General features: G+C 39.5%; 1 pseudogene; it reads right to left on the reverse strand.

Moving 5' to 3' along the window:
- Nucleotides 1-1,692: 1,692 nt before the first annotated feature.
- LOC112392437 (histone deacetylase complex subunit SAP25 pseudogene) lies at nt 1,693-2,592 on the reverse strand (annotated as a pseudogene).
- Between the last annotated feature and the right edge of the window lie 12,749 nt (nt 2,593-15,341).

Raw genomic sequence — 15,341 nt, forward strand, 5'->3', positions numbered from 1 at the left:
TAAGTACTATAAATACATACAAAATTTCATCATTTGCTGTCTCACTGTTAGATGTACTCTCTCAGATTGTTCTCACGCATCTGTTCAAGACAAAGCCGCTGAGCCTCTTAAATTACAGCTCATAAAAACACACACTTTGGGTTGCAATTTTTAAAGTATTCAAATTTTATTTAAAGACAGTTTTATGTTCCTGGATTTGGAAGGCGATAACATATTTCCCATAATCAAACCACTCTTAAACATTAAAGATTTTACTGAATGTTAATTAAACCCAGAAAATATGTTGTAAAAAATTAAAATTCCAGACTCATTTAAACCACAGATATTTTAAAAGATAAAGAGGGTCTAGCAGGTGATAGTGAAAAATTAACTAGTGGGGATTTTTATTTTTGGTTTATTTTTTTATTTGCAACATCTTATTTGTAAGGACTCGGTATTGATGAATTTATCCAAGATGAGATTTCAACTCTAAGACTAGATTAGATAAGTATTGCCTGGACCATCATATCTTATATCATGAGATATTAAAAACTGTTCCTTTATAATTCTAGAGAATACTTGAGTAGTAATACTTATATACAGCAAATCTGTTCTACATTTTTCTTCATATAATCCTACCTCAAAGTTTTAACATGATATTTTCCATTTTTAATAAAGCAATTCCATTATTTTGTGTATGTTATTTTTATATACTTTAAAAATATTTAAGGGAGAAGACTGTTCTGAATTTTGTTCAGAAACCTGGTTGACAGAATAAAACTATTTGGAAATAGTGGACCACATATTATATTTTCTTCAGTAATCTATGTAAAAGTGGCATTGGTGAGGATCATAAGTCACAAATAATGAACTCCTTAGTACTGTTTGCAAGGGAACTCTCTGTTGATTGCAACAGACCACCATAAGGAAGTTGAGTCTACAAACACAATCCTACATTTTTCAATTTTTCAGGAAGAAACAAGAAATACATTAACTTTTTTTCTCCCTAAGGATTGGAAAGAAAACAGAGATGGGATATAGGAGATTGCTACTAGAAGCAGAAAAGCAGTCTTAAACATCCCTTGTCAAATGTGAATGGAGAATAACTCCAGAGATAATTAGAAATGCCAAGGATGAAAATTAATGTCTTCTTTCCAGTAAAATGCACTGTTTATATGCACTGTTTATAATCTATTGAAACCTTATATTGGCCATACATAGAAAGAACCTGATGGATTAAGACAAAGGGCACAGCCAGAAAGCTCAGAGCCTCAGGGAACATTGTAAGGAAGTCTCTGATGATCCCAGAGGATGGTCACAAGAGCACAAGTTGCATTGGCCTAAACACCCTTTTTCCAGTGATGTACTTGTGATTTTGTTCTTAAAATAACAGCATATTTTTAATGAATGAATTATAATCAGTATATAAGAAACTGATTTATATGCTATATTGCGCTTTCTCTGATATTCACATTAGTCAAAGAATTTAGATTGAGCCTCTTCAGAGCTGATGTCCTATTGTTTGGTGGCAAAACTGGGAAGTTTAGGCCAAGCGTCCAAAATAAAAATTGCTTTTGAAACCCAACATACTGAGATGGGTAACTTCTGGGTAGAGAACACTAGCATTTACTTCATTACTTTACAAACCAACACTGTTTTATTGTCAACAGAACCTGCCTGGCGAAGTAGGAGCCCACTCCGCCCCTGGAGGTGCTATGGACCTTGGTTGCCTGAGGCCCATGGGAGAGATGGGTCCATGCAGTGAGAACAGCTCTGGCCACCACTGGTACCTGGGTGGTCAGAGGCAGCATCTGGAGGGTCAGCAGGGGGCATGGGAGCCCCCGGGGAGCTGGGTCTTGGCTCCCCCTGGCTCATCTGCAGGAGGCCAGTGAGGGCGATCAGCTCAGGCCCTCTGAGCCAGGCGGTGGAGCAGCCAGAGGATGGAGTGGGGAGGACCCAGGGGGACATAATTGGGGTTGGGAGCAGCAGCTTGAGAGAGCCCATCACCTGCTGAGGGCCCTGAGACAGGTGCAGGGGAACACGCTGCCCACAGGGCAGCAGAGGGTCAGAAAGAAAGACATCTTCAGAGCATATCACTGGGAACCCTGCATCCCTGGGCACCTGCTCTCCACTCTGATGTCCTGCTAGATGGGCCTGAGGCCTCTGCCTCACGCTGCTGCCTCGTACAGAGGCCAGAATGAGGGACGGCACAAGGTCTGGCCTGAGAAGGAGGTGCCTGCCCCACAGCTGGGCCTCCGCACCAGACGAGGTCCCGCTTAAGCCTCATAGTTGGGGTCCCAGGGCGGTAGCAGGGTCATCCTTGACGGGGCCACCTCCCAGGTCATCTGGGGATAAGGGGGAACTGGGGTTCCCGGGGACCACTTGGCAGCGAGGCCTCGGGGCGACCGAGGCAGCAGCTGCTCTTTCTGGATCCAGGAAGGCCTTCGGTATCAGGGCTGAGGATTGTCCAGTGGGGATGTTCTTGGTTCCCCCAGGGATTCCTCTCCAGAGTCCCTGGCCTGGCCGGGGTCGCTGACTGCCGAGGGACCTTGTTCCTCGGGCGCCTGCCTGCTCTTCACCCGGGCCATGCTGCCGGGGGGCCCAGGGCAACATGCGGTGTCCGGGGGGAGGGCTAGGCAGGGCCCCACACTGCCCACCTCGCCCGCCTGGCCCCTCCCGGCTTCCACTTGGGCCCAGCCTCCCTCAGTGGCCCGTGCTGCCCTGCACGTCCCTGCAAGCCCAGGTTGCGGCCCACCTTGCAGGGCACTTCATTACTTTAATTATCCCCCAAACCTACAATGTCCACAATGGGGACTTTTTTTTTTTAAGGCACAGCCCCAAATGTTGCTGGAAATAATATGCCTATTAAACAGAAGACTTTGGAAAGCAAGGGACTGTTTCAAAAGACTGTTATGATGGGAATTCTGCCACTGGTACCCTGGACTATGCTAACTACTTTTTATTGCATTGGGGAAATGGTAGAATGAAAATGAACACCTCCAGGCAGAGTTAAGAGAATCGGGGGAAGGGAATTTTATGATTATCATAAATTAATCTCTTTTAGCTCCAAGTTACGATTCAAGTTGATTTCTCATCCTTATCAAATTTCTTATGTGCATATTAGGGGCTGATAAGAAAAGGATGGAGCCCTGAGAACTGGAATGAAGGCAATTCAGATGAATCTGGGTACCCCGACCTTACAAATCCCTGTAAGCCTCCCCAACAGCAGATCCTGCTCCCCCTCCCCTTTCTGAGGAAGGCGCTTCTCCCAGCACGAGGACAGCGTAATGACCTTACATTGCAGGGGAAAGCTTATTTCCAAATGATCCACCCTCGCTATCCCTCATGGCCTGCAGAACCATGCTGGAGTCAAATCCAACCTCATCAAGGGAAATGATTACCAAGTCTGACCTGGAAGGAGCCAATTCACACACTGAAAAAAACTGCAAAATGTGGTAGAAATTAATATATACATGTGCAGAAATGGAATCTAAGTGTAATTGCCCGGGGTGGAAGAAAATAATATTGGAATGGCCAAATGTATCAACATGGGTGCACTTATCAGGCATTCTGGATTCCCTATGTTAGTTTGAGCAACTGGGAAAGACCCTCACAATTTGCTTACACAGTTGACTAAAACCTGGATATCATATTGGTTTACATTAAATCAAGCTGAAGTGTGCAATGTCCTTCTTATAATGTAGAGGAATAAATCTAATGATTTAGGGAAATGGAATGATGGAGTAGATGTCTAATGTGTGACTTGCTCACCCATCTCCTGGGGGGTGTTCAGAGGACACGTTTCACAAAATCACGGAGGAATATTTGGTGAGGGAAGCAGCAACCTCCGTGGAAAGCTCTGCAGACACCCTCTGTAGGAGGGGATGATGGCAGGTCCTCTTGGGGCAGCACCCTGCTACCCTGTCACAAGTGTGTACACAAGTGTAAAATCCTCCTCCTTTCCTTCCTCAAAGGGACGGGGGGCCCTTAGCTTGGATAACTGTGCATTTCAGAAAGGGAAGTAGGAATACTTGGGGTTACTGGACCCTGACTCTGAGCTGCACTAAACCCAGGAAGTCTATCAGTCAAGGTGGGGACTTTTGAGGGTTGGTGGTAAAGAGGCTTCTGGCCTGACTCTGTTTCTTGATGTATCCAGTGGGTCCACAAATTTATCTGGAGTTTATTTCCCATTTTTAAATATGCAGTTAAAAATGATAACACGTGCCTGGTGGCATAATCCCTCATTGGTTTCCAGACCCACCCATCCTTTTTCTAAAACTGTTGGCCAATGTATGTATCTGTATTCACAATCACCTTTCTTCCTCCTACAAAAGGAAAGCATACCTTTCACCCATTCCAAATCTAATTATAACACCCTTAGCTGGGTTATAAAATTTCCAGGGCAGTCAAAAAAGTTATATAAGTATTGGTTTGGGGAGAAGTCTTTCTAGTCCTGTAGGTCTTCCTCTCTTTTCCCATCTTATACATATTCTGATGGGGGTGAATCTGAGCTCCTGATAAATAAATAAATAAATAAATCTGATAAATATTCTGAATTTGGAACAACCAAAGCAGTAGAGTATAATGATACTGATTTTTTTTCTAAATATAATTAGCATGTTCTCATGAACTACATTTTGTCAATCTTTTCACTTTGGATAAAACCAACCAACAAATTTTTGTGTGACTTTCTTTCAAACTGGGTGTGCATGATTCAATAGTTAAAACATAGTTAACAAGTTTTGTCACAAAATATTTGTTAATAATTCATCATACTCTTCTATAATATTTACTATGTCCTATCTTTTAGAATATAATACATAATACCATATTTGAAAAATTTAAATATGCATGCGAACATACATAGATTTTCAGAATTCCAATAACGACTATGCAAGCAAAACCTTTGGTATTTCAGATCCTATCACGGGGTGTCATTATGTTGAAGGCTGAAATGCAAACAGGAATGGGCAGCAAGTACTGAACATCCATGCACCAATTTGGAAGCTGTGCATTCAGTTATTTTGGTACATCACTGGCACTTATATCCAATGCCAATGATGTGATAAAATCCTAAGTTGTTTTTTTATTTGCCCTTTTCACCTCCTAATTATAAATGAGATGATTCAGACTGCATGGAAGGAACTGAGATGGGGAAAGTGAGGGGGAGAAAAGGGCAAGAAAGTGCTGGCAGTGAAAGCCATTTCTACATGTCAGTTTTAATGTGGATGTAAGCGTCTAAATGACAGAGTGCCCAGTAGCTTGACGGGACACTTTTTCAGCTTCCTCCAAAGCTTGAGGAAAGAGCAAAGGTTAGTTAGAGGATTACGAGGTGGTGACGCCCATTCAAGTTTTTCTGACATAATCTGAGTTTAAATCAAAAGGGCATAAACAAAAAATAAACAGGCTTTCTTAGAATATCAGAGCACTCATCATCAACTGAAGCTGGAACAAAGTATTTTCAGGATCAATAATACAAGACATTATATTCTTTTAGATAGTGCATATAATGTGTTATCCCTCTCATGGGAGTATGACACGCAAGGGGCCTTCTGTCCCTGACTGGCGCCCACCTATACATAGCCCCCGGCCTGACCAGTCACTGGCCCTCACTACACTGTGCACACCCAGAGTGTGTGGCCAGAGGAGAGCAAAACAACATCTAAGGTCCCCACAGCAGACTGCAAGCCCTGATCATGCCCTGCCTTCTTGACACTGGCCAGTGCCACAGCACCTACCTGTAGAGAGGCCTTCCAGCTCTGTACCTGCAAGCCCCAGCCCAACTCTCATCACCACCTTCCCTTGCAGTGTGTGTGCAAATGGGAGAGAATGCAGCCACAGGAGAGCACAGCACACCCAGGGCCCCTGCAGCTGCTTCAGGTCCAGATCAGGCCCTGCCTTCAGTCACTGGCTCACGCCACCATACCTGGCTATAGCTACCCTCTCCAGCTATGGAAATCCATGTCCGCCAGCCCCAGCCCTGTCAATGGTCACCACTGCAGTATGCATACTGGAGGGTAGAGTGTGAAGCCAAGGGAAAGCATGCTGACACCCATGTCTTTAGCAGATGCCACTAAGCCCATAGTTGGCCCTGGCCCCTGCTACCTATTCTGACCCCCCATTACTATGAGTGTGTCTACAAGTGACCTCCCCTACTACATAGGCACTTGCAGCTGGGCCCTGCAACCAAGTGTGTGCACACCACTGGCTCCAGCCACTACTGATGCCTGCCCTGGTCCTTAGTTACTAGTCCTTGAGGCACCATTTAGGAGACCAATAGCAATTGCAGCCACCGCAGAACCCCTGTAGTGCTTGCCAAGGACCACGCAATTGTTGATACTGTGAACCTTAGTGGCTGAGCCAGAGACATCATACTCCCTTGGACCCAGTGCTGCCACACACTCCTGCACCTGGCGCCCTGAGCCACTAGATCCACGGTTATAGCACAGTCCATTGTGCCTCCATCGGCAGGTGACAGGCTTCCCTTACTTAAATCAGCCCATGAAGTCTTTAAGAGGTGACTGTTTCTTCACACGTAGAGACAGCTACACAAGGCTACAGGGATCACAAAGTATCAGGGAAACAAAATGCCATGAAAGTAATATAGTGGACCTCCAGTAACTGGCTCCAAAGAAAAGGAGATCCAGAAATTTCACAACAAATAATTCAAAATAATTGTTCTACAGACTCTTAGAGAGCTAAAAGAGAGCACAGATAAACAATTTAACAATATGGAGAAAACAACACAAGAACAAAATGAAAACCTCAACAACAACAACAACAAAAACAGAAAACAGAACCAAACAGAAACTTTGGAATGAAGAATACAATGACTGAACTGAAGAATTCAATAGAGTTCTCATGAAACTTGAACAAGTAGAAGTGAAAATCAGTGAGTTAGAATCTTGAAGACAGATCAATTAAGATTATACAATTAGAACAACAACAACAAAAGAATGAGAAGGAATAAATAAAGCCTACGATAGATACGGAATACCATCAAAGGAAACAGCGTACACATTACTGGAGCCCCAAAAGGGGAAGACAGGGAGAAAGGAGTAAAAAGCTTATTTAACCAAATAATGGCTGAGAACTTTCCAGCCATGAGGAGAGATTTGGACATCCAAATTCAAGCTAATAGGTCACTTCAAAATTTCAACCCAAAATGTTCTTCTCCAAGACGCATAAAAATAAAAATTGTCTAAAACCAAATACAAAGAGAGAATTTAAAAAGCAGCAAGAGAAGAAAAATTTCTCTCATAAAATGGAACCCCCATAAGGCTATCACCAGATGTCTCAGCAAAGACCTTACAGTACAAGAGAGAATGGGCTGATATATTTGAAGTGTTAGAAGAAAGAAACTGCCAATCAAGATTAATTTACCCAGCAAAATTCACCTTCAGAGTTGAAGAGTGAAATGAAGACCTTCACTAACAAAGAAAAGCTGAGGGAATTCATCATCATTAAACCTACATTATAAAGACTGCGAAAAGGAGTTTTCAAGCTGAAACAAACGGATACTAATTAGTTACATCAAAACATATAAAAATATATAACACACTGGTAAAAGTAAGCATATAGTCAGATTCAGAATACCCTAATACTGTAAAATGGTGATGTCCTACTATTTAACTCTAAAATGAAGGTTAAAGGGCAAAAGTATTAAAAATACCAATAAGTTCAATGATTTGTTAATTGGACACACAATAAAACATGTAAATGGTGTTATCAAAAATGTGAAAGTGGGCAGTAAAAGGGCAGAAATTTTGTATGTGATACAATTTAAATTGTTAGCAGGGTAATTATACCACTACATCTATAAGATGTTTTATATAAACCTCATGGGAACCACAAAGTCTATAAAAGATAAACAAGAGGTAAAGAGAAGAGAATCAAAGCATACCACAATGGAACATCATGAATTTACAAAGAAAAAGGAAAGAAAGGAAGAAAAAAATAAAACTACAAACAGCCAGGAAATAATAAGGTGTCATCAGTAAGTCCTTACATATCAATAATTACTATAAATATTAATAAGTTGATTTCTCCAATAAAAAGGCACTGAGTGGCTGGATAGATTAAAAAAACAAAAAAGACCCAACTATATGCTGCATATGAGACATTCACCTCAGCTCTAAAAACACACATAGATTCAAAGTGAAGAGATGGCAAAAGATACTCCATGCCAGTGGAAACCAAAAGAGAGTAGGGACACCTATGCTAATATCAGTAAAAATAGACTTCACCTCAAAAGTGGTAATAAGAAACAAAGATGGCCATTATACAATGATAAGGGGTCAAGAATATATAACAACCATAAATATATATGAACCCAACATCAGAGCATCTGAATATATTAAGCAAATAGTAACAGATCTGATGAGAGAAACAGACAACAGTACAATAATTCAGATCTACAAATAAAAGGATTATATAGATTAGTACAAGTGATAAATCCAGTCCCTGTTACTCCATCTTGGCTGCAAGTGGAAACTGAATCTTTGTCTTTTGAAAGTGGACTTGATATTTAAAAACAGCCCAAAGAGAGTGCCCTGAAGACTATTAGAAAGTGGAGGACTTCAGACATTTTGGTCCCTCATCTCCACATGGGATGGATTTTATAAAGAAAAAGAAGTATTTCCTGAAGGAAAATTAGATTTCTGAACTAGTAATGGAGGGCAGTAGTATGAAGTTCTTGATTAAAAATAAGTGAAAACTATCTACGGATAATCCCATGTCTTCATGTATAAGGGCTTTTAAAAATCTATATGAACAATATAGTTTTCTAAAAATTTATTTATTTTTGGCTGCGTTGAGTCTTCGTTTGCTGCGTGCGGGCTTTCTCTAGTTGCAGCAAGTGGGGGCTACACTTCATTGTGGTGTGCAGGCTTCTCATTGCAGTGGCTTCTCTTGTTGTAGGGCTCTGGGCATGCAGGCTTCAGTAGTTGTGGTACGTGGGCTCAGTCATTGTGGTGCATGGGCTTACTTGCTCTGTGGCATGTGGAATCTTCCAGGACCAGGGCTCGAACCCATGTCCCCTGCATTGACAGGCAGATTCTTAACCACTGTGCCACCAGGGAAGCCCCTTTTTTAAAAGATGTTTTTAAAAATATTTTATTATGATTGGTTCTCCTGTCAATTTGGAAAGATGAACTTGGCTCTCATTCCCGTCACCAATTTGGAAGTCCTGAGGCAGAGCTGAGCGACAAGCAGGTTAAGTGATTAACCAATTAACTGATCTGTGAGGAGCAGCGTTGGGAGGGCAGAGGGTGAAGTACCCCTCTTTCATGAGATAGTACCCCTCATTCATCTACATGAGATAGATCATTTAGACAGAAAATAAACAAGGAAACATCGGACTTGAATCATACTTCAGACCAAATCAACCTAACAGACATATACAGAACATTTCATCCAACAACAGCAGAATACACATTCTTCTCAAGTTCATAAGGAACATTCTGCAGGACAGATCACATGACAGGTCATGAAACAAGTATCAACAAATTTTAAAAGATTGAGATTACATCAAATATATCTTTTCTGACCACAGTGGTATGAAAGTAGAAATAAATAACAGAAGAAAAGCTGGAAAATTCACTAATATGTGGGATTAAACAACATCTCCTGAAAAACCAATGGATCAAAGAATAAATCAAAAAGGAAACCAAGAAATATCTTGAAACAACTGACAATGGAAGCATAACATATCAAAATCTATGGGATGCTGCAAAAGCAGTTCTAAGAGAATAGTTTATAGTGATAAATACCTACATTAAGAAACAAGAACAATCTCAAATCAACAATCTCATTTTATACCACAAGAAACTAGAAAAAGAAGGACTAAGCCCAAAGTTATCAGAAGGAAGAAAATAACAACAATCAGAACAGAAAGAAATGAAATAGAGACCAAAAAATCAATAGAAATGAACAATGAAACTGAGCTATTTTTTGAAAAGATAAACAAAATTAACAAACCTTTAGCTAAACTAACTCAGAAAAAGAACGGATTCAAATAAATAAAATCAGAAATGAAAGAGAAAAAATATAACTGATACCTCAGAAATGAAGGATCATGAGACTACTAAGAACAAATTACACACCAACAAACTGGAAAATCTAGATGAAATGAATAAATTCCTAGAAATATACAACCTATCAAGAATGAATCATGAAGAAAGAAAATCTGAACAGGCTAATATGAAGTAAGAGGATTGAACCTGTAATCAAAAACCTCCCAAGATAGAAAAGTCCCAGACAAGATGGTCTCACTGCTGAATTCTGTGAAACATTTAAAGAAGAATTAATGCCACTCCTTCTCAAAACTTTCCAAAAATTGAAGAGAGAATAGTTTATAGCAATAAATACCTACATTAAGAAACAAGAACTAATTTATGAGGCCAGCATTACCCTGATACCAAAGCCATATAAGGATACTACAAGAAATGAATAATACAGAACAATATCACTGATATAGATAGCAAAATTCTCAACAAAATATTAGCAAACCAAATTCAACAGCACATTAGCAAGATCATTCACCATGATCAAGAGGGATTTATCACTGGGATGCAAGGATGGCTCAATATCTGCAAATCAAACAATGTGATACACAGTATCATCAGGATAGAAGATAAAAATCATACAACTGGGCTTCCCTGGTGGCGCAGTGGTTGAGAGTCTGTCTGCCGATGCAGGGGACACGGGCTCGTGCCCCGGTCCGGGAAGATCCCACATGCCGCGGAGCGGCTGGGCCCGTGAGCCATGGCCACTGAGCCTGCACGTCCGGAGCCTGTGCTCCGCAACGGGAGAGGCCACAACAGTGAGAGGCCCACGTACGGAAAAAAAAAAAAAAAAAATCATACAATTATCTCAATAGACATAGAAAAAACATTTGACATAGTTAAAAATCCTTTTATGATAAAAATTCTTCACAAATTGGATATAGAAGGTACTGCAACACAATAAAGGCTATATATGGAAAACCCACAGCCAACACTATAATCAATGGTGAAAGTTTGAAAGGTTTTCCTCTAAGATGAGGAACAAGACAAGGGTGTCCACTCTCACAATTCCTATTCAACATAGGACTGTAAATCCTAGCCAAAGCAATCAGGAAAGAAAAACAAATAAAAGGCATCCAAAATAGGAAAGGGAGAACTAAAAATGTTTTTGTGTACAGATAATATTGTGTACTATACAGAAAATCCTAAAAACTCCACCAAAAATCTGCTAGAATAATCAACAAATTCAGTAACACTGCGGGATACAAAATACAGTTGCATTTCTATACACTAACAACAAAACATCTGAAAAAGACATAAAGAAAACAATCTCATTCACAATAGCATCAAAAACAATAAAACAGAAATAAATCTAACCAAGGAGGTGAAAGATGTGTACACAGACAACTACAAGACTTTGATGAAAGAAACTGAGGAAAATATAAATAAATGGAAAGATATCCAGGGTCCATGAATTGGAGGAATTAATATTGGTAAAATGCCTATATCACCTAAAGACATCTGTAGAGTCTATGCAATCTCCATCAAAATTCCAATGGCATTTTTCACAGAAATAGAAAAAAAAAAATTCTAAAATTTGTATGGAGCCACAAAAGACCCTAAATAATGAAAGTAATCTTGAGAAAGAAGAACAAAGCTGGAGGCATCACAGTTTCTGTTTCAAACTATACCACAAGGCTATAATAATCAAAATAGTATGATACTGAAATAAAATTTGACCAACAGAGCAATGGAATAGATTAAGAGCCCAGACAAAAACCCCAGGATATACGGCCAACTAATATTTTATAAGGGAACCAAGAACACTCAATGAACAAAAAATAGTCTCTTCAATAAATGATGCTGGGAAAAATACATATTTGTATACAAAAGAATAAAGCTAGACCCTTATCTTACACTACTCACAATAATGAACTCAAAATGGATAAAAGACCTAAATGTAAGACCCGAAACCATCAAACTCCCTGGAGAAAATATAGGGAAAAAGCTCCCTGACACTGGTCTCAGCAGCTATTACCTGGATACAATACCTAAAGCACAAACAATAAAAGCAAAAATAAATAAGTGTACATCAAACTAAAAAGCTGCTGCACAGCAAAAGAAACAATAAACAAAATGAATAGGTAACCCACAGAACAGGAGAAAATATCTGCAATTTATTTATCTGATACAGGGTTAATATTCAAAATAACTCATACAACTCAATAGTAGAAAAACTAACAACCTGATTAAAAAATGGGCAAAAGACCTGAATAGACATGTTCACAAAGAAGACATAAAGATGGCCAACAGGTACATGAAAAGATGTTCAACTCCACTAGTCATCAGGGAAATACAAATCAAAACCGCAATGAGATATTACCTCACACCAGTCAGAATAGCTATCATGAAAAATACAAGTGATGACAAGTGTTGGTGAGGATGTAGAGAAAAGCGAACCCTCGTGCACGTGGGAATGCAAACCAGTACAGCCATTATGGAAAACAAAATGGGGTTTCCTCAAAAGTTAAAAACAGAACTAAAATATGATCCAGTAATTCTACTTGTGGGTATTTATCTGAAGGAAACAAAAACACTATATCGAAGAAATATCTGCACCACCACATGCATGGCAGCGTTAATTTTCAATAGCCGAGACATGAAAATAACCTGTGTCCATCAATGGATGAATAGATAACGATAATGTGGTATATATACAATAGAATATTATTCAGCCATAAACAAACAACGAAATCCTATCATTTGCAAAAACATGGATGGAACCTGAGGGCATTACGCTAAGTGAAATAAGTCAGACAGAGAAAGACAAATACTGTATGATCTCACATCTGAAATCTAAAAAAAATAAATTAAATAACCCAAAGAGATCAGATTTGTGTTATCAGAGAAAGGGGTTGGGGAATGAGGGAAATTGATAGAGGTCGAACTGTGCAAATTTCCAGTTATAATATCACTAAGTACTGGGGATGTAATGTACAATGTAATGTCTATAGTTAACACTGCTGTATGGTATACAAGAAAACTGTTGAGGGTAAATAGATTGTAAGAGTTCTCATCAAAAGGAAAAAAAACTTTTTTTTTTGTATCTATATGAGATGATGGATGTTAACTAAATTTACTGTAGTAGTCATTTCACAATATTTGTAGGCCAAGTCACTATGATGTCCACCTTAAACTTATACTGTTTCATGCAAACGAGAGTCCTGTTCCTTTTATTCAACTTTGACACTGCCTGGCACTCAAAAATATTTGCTTAAATGGTATCCTGATTTTGTACACTTTTAAAATTGTGGGAATGTTTTGCTCTTTGTTCTTGAAAACTGAAGTATAATTTACATATTGTAAATTGCACAAATCTCAAGGTTACTACAGTTTGATAAATTTTGACAAATGTATACATGAGGTAACCTCAGACTGAATCAAGAGAACATTTCTATCACCATGGAGAGCTTTTTCATACCCTTTCCAATCAATCCCTCTGTACCAACAACCGCTGTTATGATTTCCACTGTTATACATTACATTTATCTGCTTTTTGAACTTTCTGTAAGAGGAAACATGCAGTTGGCACTCTTTTTGATCAACATGATGTTTTGGAGATCTCTCCAGGTCACTGAATGTATCAATACTTTGTTCCTTTTTGGTTGCTGAGTAATATTCCATTTTATGAGTATAACACAATGTATTTCCTGCTGTCTTGGTGATGAACACTTGGTTTGTTTCAGATATATTATTTCATGAAAATAAAATACATTATGCACATTCTTATACAAATATTTTTGTGTACATATGAACTTATTTCTCTCAGGCATATAGACTTGCGGTATAATTGCTGGGTAATAGAACAGATGTCTGGTTAACTTTATTAGAAAATTCCCAACGGTTTTCCTAAGGGCTTATACCATTTTACATTCACACCAGCAATGTATGAGAGTTATAGTTTCTCTACATCCTTGCTAACACTTGATATTATTATTATTACAGGTGTCTGGGGGTATTACCCTGTGGTTTTATTTTGCATTTCCCTAGTAATAAGGTTGAGCATCATTTAAAGTAGTGTTGTGAAGTATGTGTTCAAATATTTTGCCATTAAAATTTTTTAGATTATTGATTTGAATTATTTCTTTGTATAAACAAATGTGGTTTCTTTATAATATGAATGTTTTCTCTCAGTGACTGACTTTTTTTCTTAATGGTGTCTACCATACAATTTTGACCAAGTCACAAGTATCCTTGAAATTATTTTACCCATATTTTCTTAGGATACAGTTTACAAGAAATTAAATTTCTAAGTCAGAAAGTATGTGTGTATGCCTATAAATATACACACAATTCCTCCTTCCCCCAGTTCAGATCCTGTACACACACATTAAAACACTCAGACTAGGTCTTTGGGGCTCCAGATTTTCGTCTTATGTTTCCACTAATTATCATTTTCAGATACACACTATAATTTTCCCCTTTCCTCTTATACCTTAACCATATTTCTCATCTATTAAAAAAAGAGCCCTCCTAAATATAATAAGGATGAAAAAGAATAAATAGTTGTTAAGAACCTACTATGTGAGGGGCACAGAACTATCATCTGGATATAAATGCTCTCATTCAATCCACAGACCAAACCAATGAATTTTATTCTCATTTCACTTTTTATAACTGAAGAAGCTGAAATCTGAGTTACCCAAGCATATCCAATTAGCAAATGGTAGAGATAGGATTCAAATCAGGTGGTCTGTCTCTAAATCTCAGTACATTTCTCCATTCAACTGGGTGTTTTCTAATAAAGTTTCAAGAAAACAGCGTAGCAAAACTGATATAAAAACACAATTTAACTTCCACTTCCAGCGCCACGTGCAAGGGCCTTGGAAGTCACCACTCCATCCTAACAGCAAGTAAAAAGCTGAAGAGATGGAAAAATCAACAGCTCTTTCTGGATTCCTAAGAGAGGAGAGAAGAGGACACACAACAAACCGCTTCTCCAAGATTGGAGGGACAGGCGAATACAGGTTATTCTGGCTTATCCCAACAGAGGCTCAGGAGCAGAAATTGACACGAGAGGGAAAACGGCAACTATAAATGACAATTTGCTGAAAGCTCACTGCAGACATGTCTGAGAGTTAAAACTCCACGGGGGGGGCTTCCCTGGTGGCACAGTGGTTGAGAGTCCGCCTGCCGATGCAGGGGACACGGGTTTGTGCCCCGGTCCGGGAAGATCCCACATTTCGCGGAGCAGCTGGGCCCGTGAGCCATGGCCGCGGAGCCTGCGCGTCCGGAGCCTGTGCTCCGCAACGGGAGAGGCCGCAACAGTGAGAGGCCCGGCCCGCATACCGCAAAAAA

Source organism: Neophocaena asiaeorientalis, unplaced genomic scaffold, assembly GCF_003031525.2.
Source record: "Neophocaena asiaeorientalis asiaeorientalis breed wild unplaced genomic scaffold, Neophocaena_asiaeorientalis_V1.1 scaffold120, whole genome shotgun sequence".
NCBI classification, from domain to species: domain Eukaryota; kingdom Metazoa; phylum Chordata; class Mammalia; order Artiodactyla; family Phocoenidae; genus Neophocaena; species Neophocaena asiaeorientalis.